Raw genomic sequence first — 15,487 nt, forward strand, 5'->3', positions numbered from 1 at the left:
GTCTTGTCCCAGCAGCAGCAGCCTGCTCTGGGTCTGATAACCTCCACATGCATCATGGATCTCCAGGCAGAAGCAGCAGTCTGCTCTGGGTCTTGTCCCAGCAGCAGCAGCCTGCTCTGGGTCTTTGCCCAGAAGCAGCAGCCTGCTCTGGGTCTCCTATGCTCCACATACAGCATGGATCTCCAGGCAGCAGCCTGCTCTGGGTCTCCTATGCTCCACATACAGCATGGATCTCCAGGCAGCAGCCTGCTCTGGGTCTCCTATGCTCCACATACAGCATGGATGTCCCAGGCAGCAGCAGCAGCCTGCTCTGGGTCTTTGCCCAGAAGCAGCAGCCTGCTCTGGGTCTCCTATGCTCCACATACAGCATGGATCTCCAGGCAGCAGCCTGCTCTGGGTCTCCTATGCTCCACATACAGCATGGATGTCCCAGGCAGCAGCAGCAGCCTGCTCTGGGTCTTTGCCCAGAAGCAGCAGCCTGCTCTGGGTCTCCTATGCTCCACATACAGCATGGATCTCCAGGCAGCAGCCTGCTCTGGGTCTCCTATGCTCCACATACAGCATGGATGTCCCAGGCAGCAGCAGCAGCCTGCTCTGGGTCTTTGCCCAGAAGCAGCAGCCTGCTCTGGGTCTCCTATGCTCCACATACAGCATTGATCTCCAGGCAGCAGCCTGCTCTGGTTCTAACCTCCACATACAGCATGGATCTCCAGGCAGAAGCAGCAGCAGCCTGTCCTGGTTCTAACCTCCACATCCAGCATGGATCTCCAGGCAGCAGCAGCAGCAGCATGTCCTGGTTCTAACCTCCACATCCAGCATGGAGGAGGACACCCGCATCAGACCATACACCCATCCCTGCTACCAGCAACCATTTCCGGGTAACGACACACACTCATAAACCCTGGAGCACACACCTCCATAACCTTTAGCTCCAGCCGAACCGTGGTACCCACTCTTAAGCACCCCTCCCCGGTTCTAAACCAATAAACCAACCGCCAAATTACTCATGCCCCTGGTAAGGCAGGAACAAAGCCGTGCCCACGGTACAGCAGAGCTCCATGGGGACAGGGGGGAGTCCAGCTGCTGCAGCCCAAGCCCGAGGTCCTGTCCTCGGACTGCTCTCTGACACCGCTCACCTGGTTCTCAACACTTAGAACTATTTTATAACCCTACCTCTAATCTTAAAAAAATCAGAGCTCCAGCAGGACAGGGGGACATCCCGCTTCTGCAGCCCCAGCCCGAGGCCCTCTCCCTGGGCTACACTCTGACACCGCCCCCCCCCCCCCACCCTCCGTGCACCTGGTTCTCAACACTTAGAACTATTTTATAACCCTACCTCTAACCCTTAAAAAATTCAGAGCTCCAGCAGGACAGGGGGACATCCCGCTTCTGCAGCCCCAGCCCGAGGCCCTCTCCCTGGGCTACACTCTGACACCGCCCCCCCCCCCCCACCCTCCGTGCACCTGGTTCTCAACACTTAGAACTATTTTATAACCCTACCTCTAACCCTTAAAAAATTCAGAGCTCCAGCAGGACAGGGGGACATCCCGCTTCTGCAGCCCCAGCCTGAGGCCCTCTCCCTGGGCTACACTCTGACACCCCCCCCCCCACCCTCCGTGCACCTGGTTCTCAACACTTAGAACTATTTTATAACCCTACCTCTAACCCTTAAAAAATTCTGAGCTTCAGCAGGACAGGGGGACATCCCGCTTCTGCAGCCCCTGCCCGAGGCCCTCTCCCTGGGCTACACTCTGACACCGCCCCCCCACCCTCCGTGCACCTGGTTCTCAACACTTAGAACTATTTTATAACCCTACCTCTAACCCTTAAAAAATTCAGAGCTCCAGCAGGACAGGGGGACATCCCGCTTCTGCAGCCCCAGCCCGAGGCCCTCTCCCTGGGCTACACTCTGACACCGCCCCCCCACCCTCCGTGCACCTGGTTCTCAACACTTAGAACTATTTTATAACCCTACCTCTAACCCTTAAAAAATTCAGAGCTTCAGCAGGACAGGGGGACATCCCGCTTCTGCAGCCCCTGCGCGAGGCCCTCTCCCTGGGCTACACTCTGACACCGCCCCCCCCCCCCCCACCCTCCGTGCACCTGGTTCTCAACACTTAGAACTATTTTATAACCCTACCTCTAACCCTTAAAAAATTCAGAGCTCCAGCAGGACCGGCGGGACATCCCGGAGCTTGATGCCCACCAAGAGGCACTCTCCCTGGGCTAAACTCTGACACCGCCCGCCCCCCCTCATTGCACCTGGTTCTCAACACTTAGAATTTTTTATTTAATTTCTATTTTTAATTATGTGCCCATGGTACAGCAGATCTCCATGAGGGGGCGCCTTCCTTGGATGTGTTGCCATTCTTTCGGTTTGTTTTTCAAGACGGGTTTGGGTATCTGTTTGCCCTATGTCCTGCGAATCACATTTGTGATCCGCAGCCATGCACCACAACCCACAGAGTGGAGAAATCGCTTTCATCTGTCAATCCATCCCATGTCTGGGCCGGGGCCGTGTTTACTTGGACTTTCACAGCTTATTTAGCCCTCCAGAACCCGTCACGCGCCGGGCCCGTAGGCAGAGCGAGATGGGGGGGGCGTGGGAACCGGGCGGAGCGCTGGTCCTCCGTAGCCCCCCCGAGCCCTAGTCCATTGGCTCTCAGGCGAACAGCCGCACGGGGGCTCGACCGGAGGGTGAGAGGAAGGCGTGTTTCCCAAGCGCACCGCCAGCACGGGACAGGAGGCCGGGACCGGGGGACGTGAGCCCGGTGGCGGAGGCTTGGTGCGGGACCACTAGGTCAGACTGTTCTGCTCGGTCTCGCTTCCGAGCGTGCGGCCCGCTACGGGGAATAAGCACAGTCGCGCGCAACCTCCGCTGCTGTCTGGAGTCGAGCCTGCAGTATTAAGGAACCAACCGCCGAAGCACTGATGCTGACGGAGGCCCTCTTATGGCAGGCCACGTTTGCAGATCGGTCTGGGTGAAAAAAGATGGGCCCTGGAAGTCCCCCTGACAGACTCCAGAGACTAAGTGTTAAAAGACTTAGAAATATTTTTCGTCATAGGTTACCGAAAACCTCGCTCCTACATATCTGCAGAAGGGGTTTTTTCGCGTAAGGCCCCAGAATCCCTCCAGACCCTTGTATCTCCCTGAGCTACTCCAGTTGATTTTGTATCCACCCCATGCTGGAGAACTTAGAAAATATTTTTTTCCCAAAATTGTTCCCCTGGTACAGTGCGGAAGGGCTACTCCAATTGATTTCGTATCCACCCCATGCTGGACTTCCAGGACCAGAGGGACGCTTTCACGCGTCACTAGCCCAGCCAAGGCGCACTATTCTGGGGCAGTGCTGCGTGACACAGACCCCCCCTATGCTGGAGGTGGGACACTTTTTTTTTTTTTTTCGTTTACCATTAATATTATAATTATTACTATTAATTCCTTTTGTTAATTTTAGCTCTGGGTCTCCTAACCTCCGCGTGCACCATGGATCTCCCCGCACCAGAAGCAGCCCGCTCTGGGTCTCCTAACCTCCGCGTGCACCACGGATCTCCCAGCTAAACCAGAGGCACCATGGAGCTCCACGCAGCGGCCTACTCTGGCTATATTAACCCAAAAACGCTGCATGCATGTCCGCGTGGCGCATTTCATATTAACCTGCAGAAGGGTTTTTTCCGCGTAAGGCCCCAGAATCCCTCCAGACCCTTGTATCTCCCTGAGCTACTCCAGTTGATTTCGTATCCACCCCATGCTGGAGAACTTAGAAAATATTTTTTTCCCAAAATTGTTCCCCTGGTAAAGTGCGGAAGGGCTACTCCAATTGATTTCGTATCCACCCCATGCTGGACTTCCAGGACCAGAGGGACGCTTTCACGCGTGACTAGCCCAGCCAAGGCGCACTATTCTGGGGCAGTGCTGCGTGACACAGACCCCCCCTATGCTGGAGGTGGGACACTTTTTTTAATTTTTTTTTTCGTTTACCATTAATATAATTATTACTATTAATTCCTTTTGTTAATTTTAGCTCTGGGTCTCCTAACCTCCGCGTGCACCATGGATCTCCCCGCACCAGAAGCAGCCCGCTCTGGGTCTCCTAACCTCCGCGTGCACCACGGATCTCCCAGCTCCTCCAAAAGGCACCATAGAGCTCCACGCAGCAGCCTACTCTGGCTATATTAACCCAAAAACGCTGCATGCATGTCCGCGTGGCGCATTTCATATTAACCTGCAGAAGTGTTTTTTCCGCGTAAGGCCCCAGAATCCCTCCAGACCCTTGTATCTCCCTGAGCTACTCCAGTTGATTTCGTATCCACCCCATGCTGGAGAACTTAGAAAATATTTTTTTCCCATAATTGTTCCCCTGGTAAAGTGCGGAAGGGCTACTCCAATTGATTTCGTATCCACCCCATGCTGGACTTCCAGGACCAGAGGGACGCTTTCACGCGTCACTAGCCCAGCCAAGGCGCACTATTCTGGCGCACAGCTGCGTGACACAGACCCCCCCTATGCTGGAGGTGGGACTTTATAAGTTTTATTTTTTTATTTTATTTGCCAGGAATAATGAATGGAGAAATGTCTTAAAGAACACAATTTGTTAAAGATAAATAATTGTTTTCACCCAAACTGTAGCAGAAAGGAAATACAGACACATCACCATTGATTTATTTATTTTTTTTATTATTTTTTTTACTGTTTTTCTGGATCTCAGCACACGTGCACTTTGGCTGCGCCCTGGTTGTCTATTTCTCAACGTGTAGGTAAACAATGGTCTCTTTCTTCTGGGTTGTTGGGTCCCTCTACGTGGTTCATATGAAGGGTCGCTCTCCGAAGTGTATTCAGAAGTGTGGTCAGACTCGCTCTCAGAAGTGTGGTCAGACTCGCTCTCAGAAGTGTGGTCAGACTCGCTCTCAGAAGTGTGGTCAGACTCGCTCTCAACAGTGTGGTCAGACTCGCTCTCAACAGCGTGGTCAGACTCGCTCTCAACAGCGTGGTCAGACTCGCTCTCAACAGTGTGGTCAGACTCGCTGTCAACAGTGTGGTCAGACTCGCTGTCAACAGTGTGGTCAGACTCGCTGTCAACAGTGTGGTCAGACTCGCTGTCAACAGTGTGGTCAGACTCGCTGTCAACAGTGTAGTCAACGTCGCTCTCAGAAGCGTGATCAGGGCTTGTTGATCCAGTGGCCTGACTGGATGTTGGTGAGGACGGCACAGCACCGGGCGAAGGACCGGCAGGCGGGGTGGGAGGCGCGCAGTCCGCTTCCTCCTCAACACCATCACCTGATGATTCTGACATGGAGAGGAGGGAAGGTTCGGCGGTGTCATGTACCGTCGTACGTGGTGGCTTGACGGCTGCCTCGAAATTCTGACGGATCCGAGCCAGCTCTGGCGCGGTGGAGCGCGTAGAATTTGTCTGCTGTCCGCGTGTCATGACACATGGTCTTTGAAATGTTGATCCGGTCACTTGGTGAAAAAGTATTCCTTGCCTTGAAAAATACAGATGGTTCTTCAATATTATGCTTTTTATTTTAGGTTTATTACGTGGAAAAGTGATATAATTACTTACGTATGTGGCTATTGATGTTCGGAAGTCTGTGAATGTGGGACGCCCAGGAAAACCCATGTCAAGCCAGGCGGCTTGCATCGGCACGATGAGTTTCTCGATTTTTGTGAAGTTTTCGGTGAAGAGAAGAAGGTCTGTGGGTGGGTTTAGTTTCTGTCTGATGATCATCCACTGCTCCACCCATGAGAATTCCTCTACAGTTAAGTAGAGCTGTGCGGGGCCAGACGCACGGTTGGTTTTGTGTTCCTTCACCTGTGGTGCAAAGGAGAGTGTGTGTTAATGGACATATTGGGACAAGACAGAGAGCGTTTGTCATTCCAATATTAGTAGACTTGCATTGATCACAAAGCCCGCTTGCCCGACTGTGGCTTCCTGCTGGGCTTCATCAACCTCGGAGACGTCATATTCTTTAGAACACCGGTGCGGTGTCCATATAGGCTTGCTAGGTAAACACTGAGGTACCCAAAATATCTCCTGCGCGCCTCCGGGTTGGGGTCCTCAGACAGTTCATCTGAAGAAAAAAAAAAAAATTAAATGGTTAGAACATGGATGTCAGTAACTCAGGTAAGTAATTTAATATAGTACAAATTTAATAAGTCTGACCAAGAAGTTCAGGGATGCGTCTCCTGGCCAGGACTTTGCAGAGGCGAAGTTGGTCCTTGGAGATGGTTCTGCTCAACTTATTTTTCTTTACACGTATCTGACGCATGACAACACGTGGACCCAGGCTTGCAATACACTCTGAGATAGCACGAATCACGGCAAACATTTCTCTTTTTGGAACCCTGGATGAGGAGGGAGGGGTGTCCCTGAAGTAGCCCAGGAACTGGGACAAATTCACCAGGTAGGTCTTCACTGTGTTCTCCGCTTTTCCACCATTCTGCAGATGCTCTGGCCACCTGCACAGAAATAAATAATTTGAATCTTTTTTTACATGGGGACATTTTATCTTAACTAAAAGGCATCACAGACATGCTTACTGGTATATCCTGGACATATTGGGAAGGAAAGTCCAATTCTGGAGGATTGGCTGGCCCTTGGTTATAAACGAAAGGAAAGCCATGATTCTACCCACTTTGGATCTTTGATTTTCGATCCTTTTCCTCAGACCACGGGAGCCTTTGAGGTGCTGCCAATATTCCGCGATGTATTCCACTGAAAAAAACAAAAAAGGTTTCATAATGAAGTTTGATTCTCAACACTTAGAAAATATTTTTTAAAGTTCGCACAGACTTCCAGAAGGAACACCGGGGAATTTCGTTCATTAAAACCCAGACAGAGGGCCCTATATTCGGATCCAAACGTTAAAAATCCCCCTTCTGCGTCTCTGGTTCCATAAACACTTAGAAAATATGTTTTAAAGTTCGCACAGACTTCCAGAAGGAACACCGGGGAATTTCGTTCATTAAAACCCAGACAGAGGGCCCTATATTCGGATCCAAACGTTAAAAATCCCCCTTCTGCGTCTCTGGTTCCATAAACACTTAGAAAATATGTTTTAAAGTTCGCACAGACTTCCAGAAGGAACACCGGGGAATTTCGTTCATTAAAACCCAGACAGAGGGCCCTATATTCGGATCCAAAAGTTAAAAATCCCCCTTCTGCGTCTCTGGTTCCATAAACACTTAGAAAATATTTTTTAAAGTTCGCACAGACTTCCAGAAGGAACACCGGGGAATTTCGTTCATTAAAACCCAGACAGAGGGCCCTATATTCGGATCCAAACGTTAAAAATCCCCCTTCTGCGTCTCTGGTTCCATAAACACTTAGAAAATATGTTTTAAAGTTCGCACAGACTTCCAGAAGGAACACCGGGGAATTTCGTTCATTAAAACCCAGACAGAGGGCCCTATATTCGGATCCAAACGTTAAAAATCCCCCTTCTGCGTCTCTGGTTCCATAAACACTTAGAAAATATTTTTTAAAGTTCGCACAGACTTCCAGAAGGAACACCGGGGAATTTCGTTCATTAAAACCCAGACAGAGGGCCCTATATTCGGATCCAAACGTTAAAAATCCCCCTTCTGCGTCTCTGGTTCCATAAACACTTAGAAAATATTTTTTTAAAGTTCGCACAGACTTCCAGAAGGAACACCGGGGAATTTCGTTCATTAAAACCCAGACAGAGGGCCCTATATTCGGATCCAAACGTTAAAAATCCCCCTTCTGCGTCTCTGGTTCCATAAACACTTAGAAAATATGTTTTAAAGTTCGCACAGACTTCCAGAAGGAACACCGGGGAATTTCGTTCATTAAAACCCAGACAGAGGGCCCTATATTCGGATCCAAACGTTAAAAATCCCCCTTCTGCGTCTCTGGTTCCATAAACACTTAGAAAATATTTTTTAAAGTTCGCACAGACTTCCAGAAGGAACACCGGGGAATTTCGTTCATTAAAACCCAGACAGAGGGCCCTATATTCGGATCCAAACGTTAAAAATCCCCCTTCTGCGTCTCTGGTTCCATAAACACTTAGAAAATATTTTTTTAAAGTTTGCGCAGACTTCCAGAAGGACAGGGGGGAGATCCCGCTGCTGTAGCCCCGACCCGAGGCACTGTCCTCGGATTACTCTCTGACAGCGCCCCCTTGTGTGCGCCTGGTTCTCAACACTTTTTTTTTTATTTTTTATTTTTTATTTTTTTATTTTTTTTTTTTTTTAATATTATTTTATTATTTTATTTAAATTTTTTTTATATATATAGAAAAAAAATACAGCAATCAGTGACATTACTTACAGATGCTTGGTGGGAATTTGGGGTACGCTTTCGCCAAACAGAGGGTGCTCCGGCTTTCCCCCTTTTACTTAGGTCTGTTGATGTGCTGCTGTTCTTCATCAGGAGAGAAAGATTCACTCCTCACCAGAGCATCAACGTCCACACTTGGAACCGGGGCTGTGGATGCCTTTTGGCGGTCCTGTTAAATAAAGGTTTAGTGCTAAGTTTTCTGGTTCTGCCGGTACAACCAGGCCTAAGCTATGGAGCTATCCTGCCCAGCACATGTGCTCTGATCCTGGGTAAAGGTCATCCGCATCTACCCGCTGGTTCTGCCGGTACAACCAGGCCTAAGCTATGGAGCTATCCTGCCCAGCACATGTGCTCTGGTCCTGGGTAAAGGTGCTGCTAGGTAATAAACATTTTACATACCTCTTCCAGTCGTTTAATTGTTTTTTTTGCCCTTTCAGCCCATCTGTGCTGGTACAGCAATTTCTTTCTTAGTTGCCCTAAGTCGGATGTAAGCTGCAGGTTCTTTGCCTCAAGCTGTTTGCACGAGATGCAGGATGAAGGCGATGGTTCGTCATCAAGGGGTTCTGATGTTGGATGATACCGATTTGCTTCCTCTCTTGCTATTGAGTCCATGTGTAAACGTGAGACCATCGGAGGGCTCGGGTTTGTGGCGCTCAAAGCTCGCAGCATGTGCACCGTTACCTGGTACTTCAAATCAGTTATCACCTGGGCTTTCCTCTCCCCCTCCATCTCCGGGTGAGCTTGAGCAATATGCCTGTCCAGCCTTGTGCTAGCATAACTGCAGCCCTCCACTGGACAGGGCATTTTTCTAATATTGACCCTCCCACTACTGTACTTGATCAATATTTCTCGCTCTTCTGAATTTTTAATGCCATGACTATTTCTTAGGTGCCGGCCTATATAGGTAAATTCAGAACGGCAGAGTGGGCAACAAACATTATGCTTTGGGGGCGCCATGTTGATATGAGAATCTGAAAAATAAGATAAGATAACACGAGCTGTGTTAATATCTCAAAGCCAGGAACAGAGCCCGATTTCCCAGCGTGATGCATAAGAGCTTCACAACTTACCGTGTGAACAGTGGAGGGGAAAGAAGTCCGCTCTGGTCCTGGGCTGTTAAGTACTGCTCCTCAGTCATTCGTTGATTGGCATGTTAGGTACCTACAGCTGCCTTCTGCTCATGCAATCAAGAGTGCAGCAAGTGGCTGCAGGTGTACCAAGTAAAGCCTCCTGAGAACCAGGGTAAACACTGAGTCTCCACATCAGACCATGCACCCACCCCTGCTACCAGCAACCAAGCCCGGGCACCAGCGCACACACACACACACACACACACACACACACACACACACACCCATGGACCATGGAGCGCCAACCTCCATAGACTTCACATCCAGCCTAATCCTACACCAAAATGTCAAAATCCGCTCTCCCTGATATTTTGCTGCAATGCTTGACAATCCATGGGATTTAACATGTGATATTTGGGTAAAAGGGGCCAAATCGCCTAACCCTACTTGGGGGAGGGTTTTTTTTTTGTACATTAGGCAGCACTCGAGGGCCATTTTTGAAAAATCCTGGGGGGCTAACCATAAGTCACAGGGACATCTGGGTGCCATCCCCTGAAAGCCCCATCCCTCGTCTCCCATCTGCCCAAGGTCCCATATTTTTAAAGCCCACCAGGACCCCGGTACAGCCCCCCAAAAAAGTCAAAATTCACCAAAATCACAAATAAATGGTCCCCAATGGCTTAAAACTTCAGTTAGGGGTTGTAGTACCATTAAACCGTCACCAGGTGGCATTATGTACAATAGGCGGCATTTTACATTGGACAGGAGGCAGCGTTTACATTATGTACAATAGGCAGTAATATTACATTGGACAGGAGGCAGCATTTACATTATGTACAATAGGCAGTAATATTACATTGGACAGGAGGCAGTATTTACATTATGTACAATAGGCAGTAATATGAATAGGCCAATCAGCGGCATTTTGGTTAGGGTGCTAGGTTAAATGATAGTTAACTGATAGCCATGCCACTGTACAATAGGCAGTAATATGAATAGGCCAATCAGCAGCATTTTGGTTAGGGTGCTAGGTTAAATGATAGCCATGTCACTGTACAATAGGCAGTAATATGAATAGGCCAATCAGCGGCATTTTGGTTAGGGTGCTAGGCTAAATGATAGCCATGTCACTGTACAATAGGCAGTAATATGAATAGGCCAATCAGCGGCATTTTGGTTAGGGTGCTAGGCTAAATGATAGTTAACTGATAGCCATGTCACTGTACAATCAGCAGTAAGTTCAATAGGCCAATAGGCAGGATTTTACATAGGCCAGTGGGCACCATTTAACATTATGTACAATCCGCAGTACACTGAATGGGACACTTGGCAGTATCGCGGTTAGGGGGTCACTTTGGTACAGATGGCAGCACTTAACATATGTAAGGAGCATCGAAGCCCTATATATAGGGCCTAAGGGGTGTAGCAGAGTGGTTAACAACATGGGCTCCCACCCAAAGGAGCAGGGTTGGAAACCAGCCTTGGCTAGTTTCTTTTTCTCAATTTTACAATGGTCAATGACGTCATCGATGACGTAGGAATAATTATTATTGGACCAATAGGAGGCTAAGGGGTGTGGCTAAGCAAATAACCATTTAACCGTTGCCATGGCAACCGGGGTACAATATATAATAGTTTTTGGGAAATTTTGTGCATACATATGATAGTCTGGTGGCTAGGAAGCCCACCCCCCACCTGGGAGAGCGGGGTTCGATTCCCACTTGGGCTGCCAACTTTTTTTTTTTTTAATCTACCTACCCAGGGACGAAGCATTTTAGGCCCGCAATTAGTTCCATGGAGCAGCCACTTGGACCTCCAGAGGGGCCCTTTGACCTCCAGAGAACCAGGGGGAACATGGAGATTATTGTACCCAGGGACAAAGCATTTTAGGCCCGCAATAAGTTCCATGGAGCAGCCGCTTGGGCCTCCAGAGAACCAGGGGGAACATGGAGATTATTGTACCCAGGAAAAGAACACTGTAGGCCTGCATACACTTCCACGGAGAAGCCCCTATTAGTTGATTTTATCCTACAGAGAAACAGAGGGGGAAATGGATACATGGCCTGTCGCCCATCCCCCACCCACATACACTTCCACGGAGAAGCCGATATCTATAAGAGCACCTTTATACAGGTGGACAGTTAAAGACATAGCCAGGATACGGCCCGGCTGATCATTTGACCTGGGTAGTCTTGTGGTTAATGCTCCTGCCTCTCAAGCGGGAGAACAGGGTTCAAATCCCAGCTGGGACTGACCACAATTTTCACGTTTTAAATGTCAAAGTCATTAGCACTATGAGCCATATTATTGACATGGTCCTTTTTTCCCTTTAATTTTGTTTAAATTTACTCTTTAGTTGATTTTATCTTCCAGAGAAACAGGGGGGAAATGGAACATCTCTACCCGGGGCAAAGCTCCACTCTTTCCCTGCATGGAAGTGGAGTGAGCACATGGCCTGTCGCCCATCCCCCACCCACATACACTTCCACGGAGATATATCATACAGAATCACTATGTACAAAAGGATGCATTTTATATGGGACAGAGGGCAGCATTTTACATTGCAGGGCAAACTACAACATGGAAGACAATACATTGCACATGGGATTGCAATTGTCCTTGGCTCATTCTGGAACCATGGAGGACCAGGGGCGGCCAGAGGAGGGCCAGGGCCTGGGGGGAACCACGGAGGACCAGGGGCGGCCAGAGGAGGGCCAGGGCCTGGGGGGAACCACGGAGGACCAGGGGCGGCCAGAGGAGGGCCAGGGCCTGGGGGGGAACCATGGAGGAACCAGGGACTGGACAGTGCTACACTATGATGGTCTTACAGAACCACTATGTACAAAAGGCTGCATTTAATATGGGACAGGGGGCAGCATTTTACATTACAAGGCAAACTCCAACATGAAAAGCATTACATTCCACATGGGATTACTAGGGTTTTTGGCTCGGCTCAATCTGGGACCATGGAGGAACCAGGGGGGGCACCACGGAGGTCATGTGTCCAGGAAGGAGGCACCACTGGCCCGCAACAACCTCCCTGGAGCTAACACCCCCCTCCCTGGAACAGACTCTGGGTCCTGGAAGAACCTCCAGGGTCCTGGAGGAACCAGGGGAACCACTATGTACAAAAGGCTGCATTTAATATGGGACATGGGGCGGCATTTTACATTACAGGGCAAACTCCAACATGAAAAGCATTACATTCCACATGGGATTACTAGGGTTTTTGGCTCGGCTCAATCTGGGACCATGGAGGAACCAGGGGGGGCACCACAGAGGTCATGTGTCCAGGAAGGAGGCACCACTGGCCCGCAACAACCTCACTGGAGCTAACACCTCCTCCCTGGAACAGACTCTGGGTCCTGGAGGAACCTCCAGGGTCCTGGAGGAACCAGGGGAGGCACCACGGAGGTCATTTACCCAGGAAGGAAGCACCACTAGCCCGCAACAACCTCCCTGGAGCTAACATCCCCCTCCCTGGAACAGACTCTGGGTCCTGGAAGAACCTCCAGGGTCCTGGAGGAACCAGGGGAGGCACCACGGAGGTCATGTGTCCAGGAAGGAAGCACCACTGGCCCGCAACAACCTCCCTGGAGCTAACACCCCCTCCCTGGAACAGACTCTGGGTCCTGGAGGAACCTCCAGGGTCCTGGAGGTTATTCCAGGGTCCTGGAGGAACCAGGGGAGGCACCACGGAGGTCATGTGTCCAGGAAGGAGGCACCACTGGCCCGCAACAACCCCCATGGAGCTAACACCCCCTCCCTGGAACAGACTCTGGGTCCTGGAGGAACCTCCAGGGTCCTGGAGGAACCAGGGGAGGCACCACGGAGGTTATTTACCCAGGAAGGAAGCACCACTGGCCCGCAACAACCTCCCTGGAGCTAACACCTCCTCCCTGGAACAGACTCTGGGTCCTGGAGGAACCTCCAGGGTCCTGGAAGAACCTCCAGGGTCCTGGAGGAACCAGGGGAGGCACCACGGAGGTCATTTGTCCAGGAAGGAAGCACCACTGGCCCGCAACAACCTCCCTGGAGCTAACACCCCCCTCCCTGGAACACACTCTGGGTCCTGGAGGAACCTCCAGGGTCCTGGAAGAACCTCCAGGGTCCTGGAGGAACCAGGGGAGGCACCACGGAGGTCATGTGTCCAGGAAGGAAGCACCACTGGCCCGCAACAACCTCCCTGGAGCTAACACCCCCTCCCTGGAACAGACTCTAGGTCCTGGAGGTTATTCCAGGGTCCTGGAGGAACCGGGGGGGACACCACGGAGGTCATGTACCCAGGAAGGAGGCACTACTGGCCCGCAACAAACTCCCTGGAGCTAACACACCCTCCCTGGAACAGACTCTGGGTCCTGGAGGAACCTCCAGGGTCCTGGAAGAACCTCCAGGGTCCTGGAGGAACCAGGGGAGGCACCACGGAGGTCATGTGCCCAGTAAGGAAGCACCACTAGCCCGCAACAACCTCCCTGGAGCTAACACACCCTCCCTGGAACACACTCTGGGTCCTGGAACAGACTCTGGGTCCTGGAGAACCAACATCCATAACGCACACACTGATACATTGGACTGCATGTACCAAAACACTTGGTCTAACCAAATAACACACATTTAATTACCACATGTCACACTCTACACCCTAATGGACACACACACACACACACACACACACACACACACACACACACACACACACACACACACACACACACATCCATAACGCACACACTGATACATTGGACTGCATGTACCAAAACACTTGGTCTAACCAAATAACACACATTTAATTACCACATGTCACACTCTACACCCTAATGGACACACACACACACACCCACACACATATCCATAACGCACACACTGATACATTGGACTGCATGTACCAAAACACTTGGTCTAACCAAATAACACACATTTAATTACCACATGTCACACTCCACACCCTAATGGACACACACACACACACATGCATACTGGACTACCAGTACTAACACTAACCCTAACCCAATAGAACCCATTTGATAGCCTCATGTCACCCAAGTGAACCCTAGTGACACTCTCAAAAACGTAAGGTAAGGCTGCCATCCAGTGGCAAAGGCTCTGTATTACACCTGCTCCTTCAGGTCTTCCATGAGCCCTAGCGGCCCATTCAAATTAATAGCGAAATGGCTGTGCATGCTTTCCCTGGATTTAGGGAGCATGCTCCGCCATGCCATCATAAAATGCATGGGACACTAGGGACAAGGGGGACGAATCCTCTAACCCGGATTGTATTCAAAAAACATAAAACCACATAACTCTACTTATAACTAACTGTCTGAAATATAAACTAAAGGTCACCAATCAGTTCTAAAACATCTTTAGATTAACTCTTGTTGAGCCCTGGAGTATGGAGGACCAAGTCTTCCATATTTAAAAATAAATAGAGAAATAAATAAATAATTTAATGTTTTCTTAAAACTTCAAACCACATCCAACAGGATTAACTGTGGACGCACGAGGAAGCTGTCTGAAAGGGATGTTCGGGTGCTAACCCGGATTGTATCCAAAAAACATAAAACCACATAACTCTACTTATAACTAACTTTATGAAATATAGACTAAAGGTCAACAATCAGTTCTAAAACATCTTTAGATGAACTCTTGTTGAGCCCTGGAGTATGGAGGACCAAGTCTTCCATATTTAAAAATAAATACAGAAATAAAAAAATAATTTAATGTTTTCTTAAAACTTCTGAATACAAAATAAATTAAATAAATTAAACAAATTCATTTATCATCATTCATTTATATCAATTGTTCAAGTTATTTAAATGTTACTTGTAAAAAAAAAAAAAAAAAAAAAAAAAAAAAAAATTGAAGCCCCCCCCCCCCCCCCATTACACCAGAGGGCCCAAGCGGCCCCTTAGTACGCCTATGGCTTTGACCGGCCCTGGCTGGCTCTCTGCTGCATGGAAAAATCCCAACAACTACAGCTCAATTTGGGGAGGGTTTGGGGTTGTTGCCAGTCTGAGGTGATTTGCGAAAAGTCTATAAATCGTACACCAATGAGGGTTACATTTCCTGAATCCAGACAGAAATACCTACGTTTTGATGTATAATTTGTGC

The 15,487-nt window shown here is 49.4% G+C and overlaps 1 long non-coding RNA gene across 1 annotated transcript; it reads right to left on the reverse strand.

Moving 5' to 3' along the window:
- Positions 1-6,338: 6,338 nt before the first annotated feature.
- Positions 6,339-8,362, reverse strand: LOC118558079. Its single transcript, XR_004928154.1, has 3 exons — positions 8,298-8,362; positions 6,542-6,716; positions 6,339-6,460 (listed from the first exon to the last, which is right to left on the reverse strand). It is a non-coding gene; the product is annotated as an uncharacterized LOC118558079 (long non-coding RNA).
- Between the last annotated feature and the right edge of the window lie 7,125 nt (positions 8,363-15,487).

Source organism: Fundulus heteroclitus, chromosome 3, assembly GCF_011125445.2.
Source record: "Fundulus heteroclitus isolate FHET01 chromosome 3, MU-UCD_Fhet_4.1, whole genome shotgun sequence".
NCBI lineage: Eukaryota > Metazoa > Chordata > Actinopteri > Cyprinodontiformes > Fundulidae > Fundulus > Fundulus heteroclitus.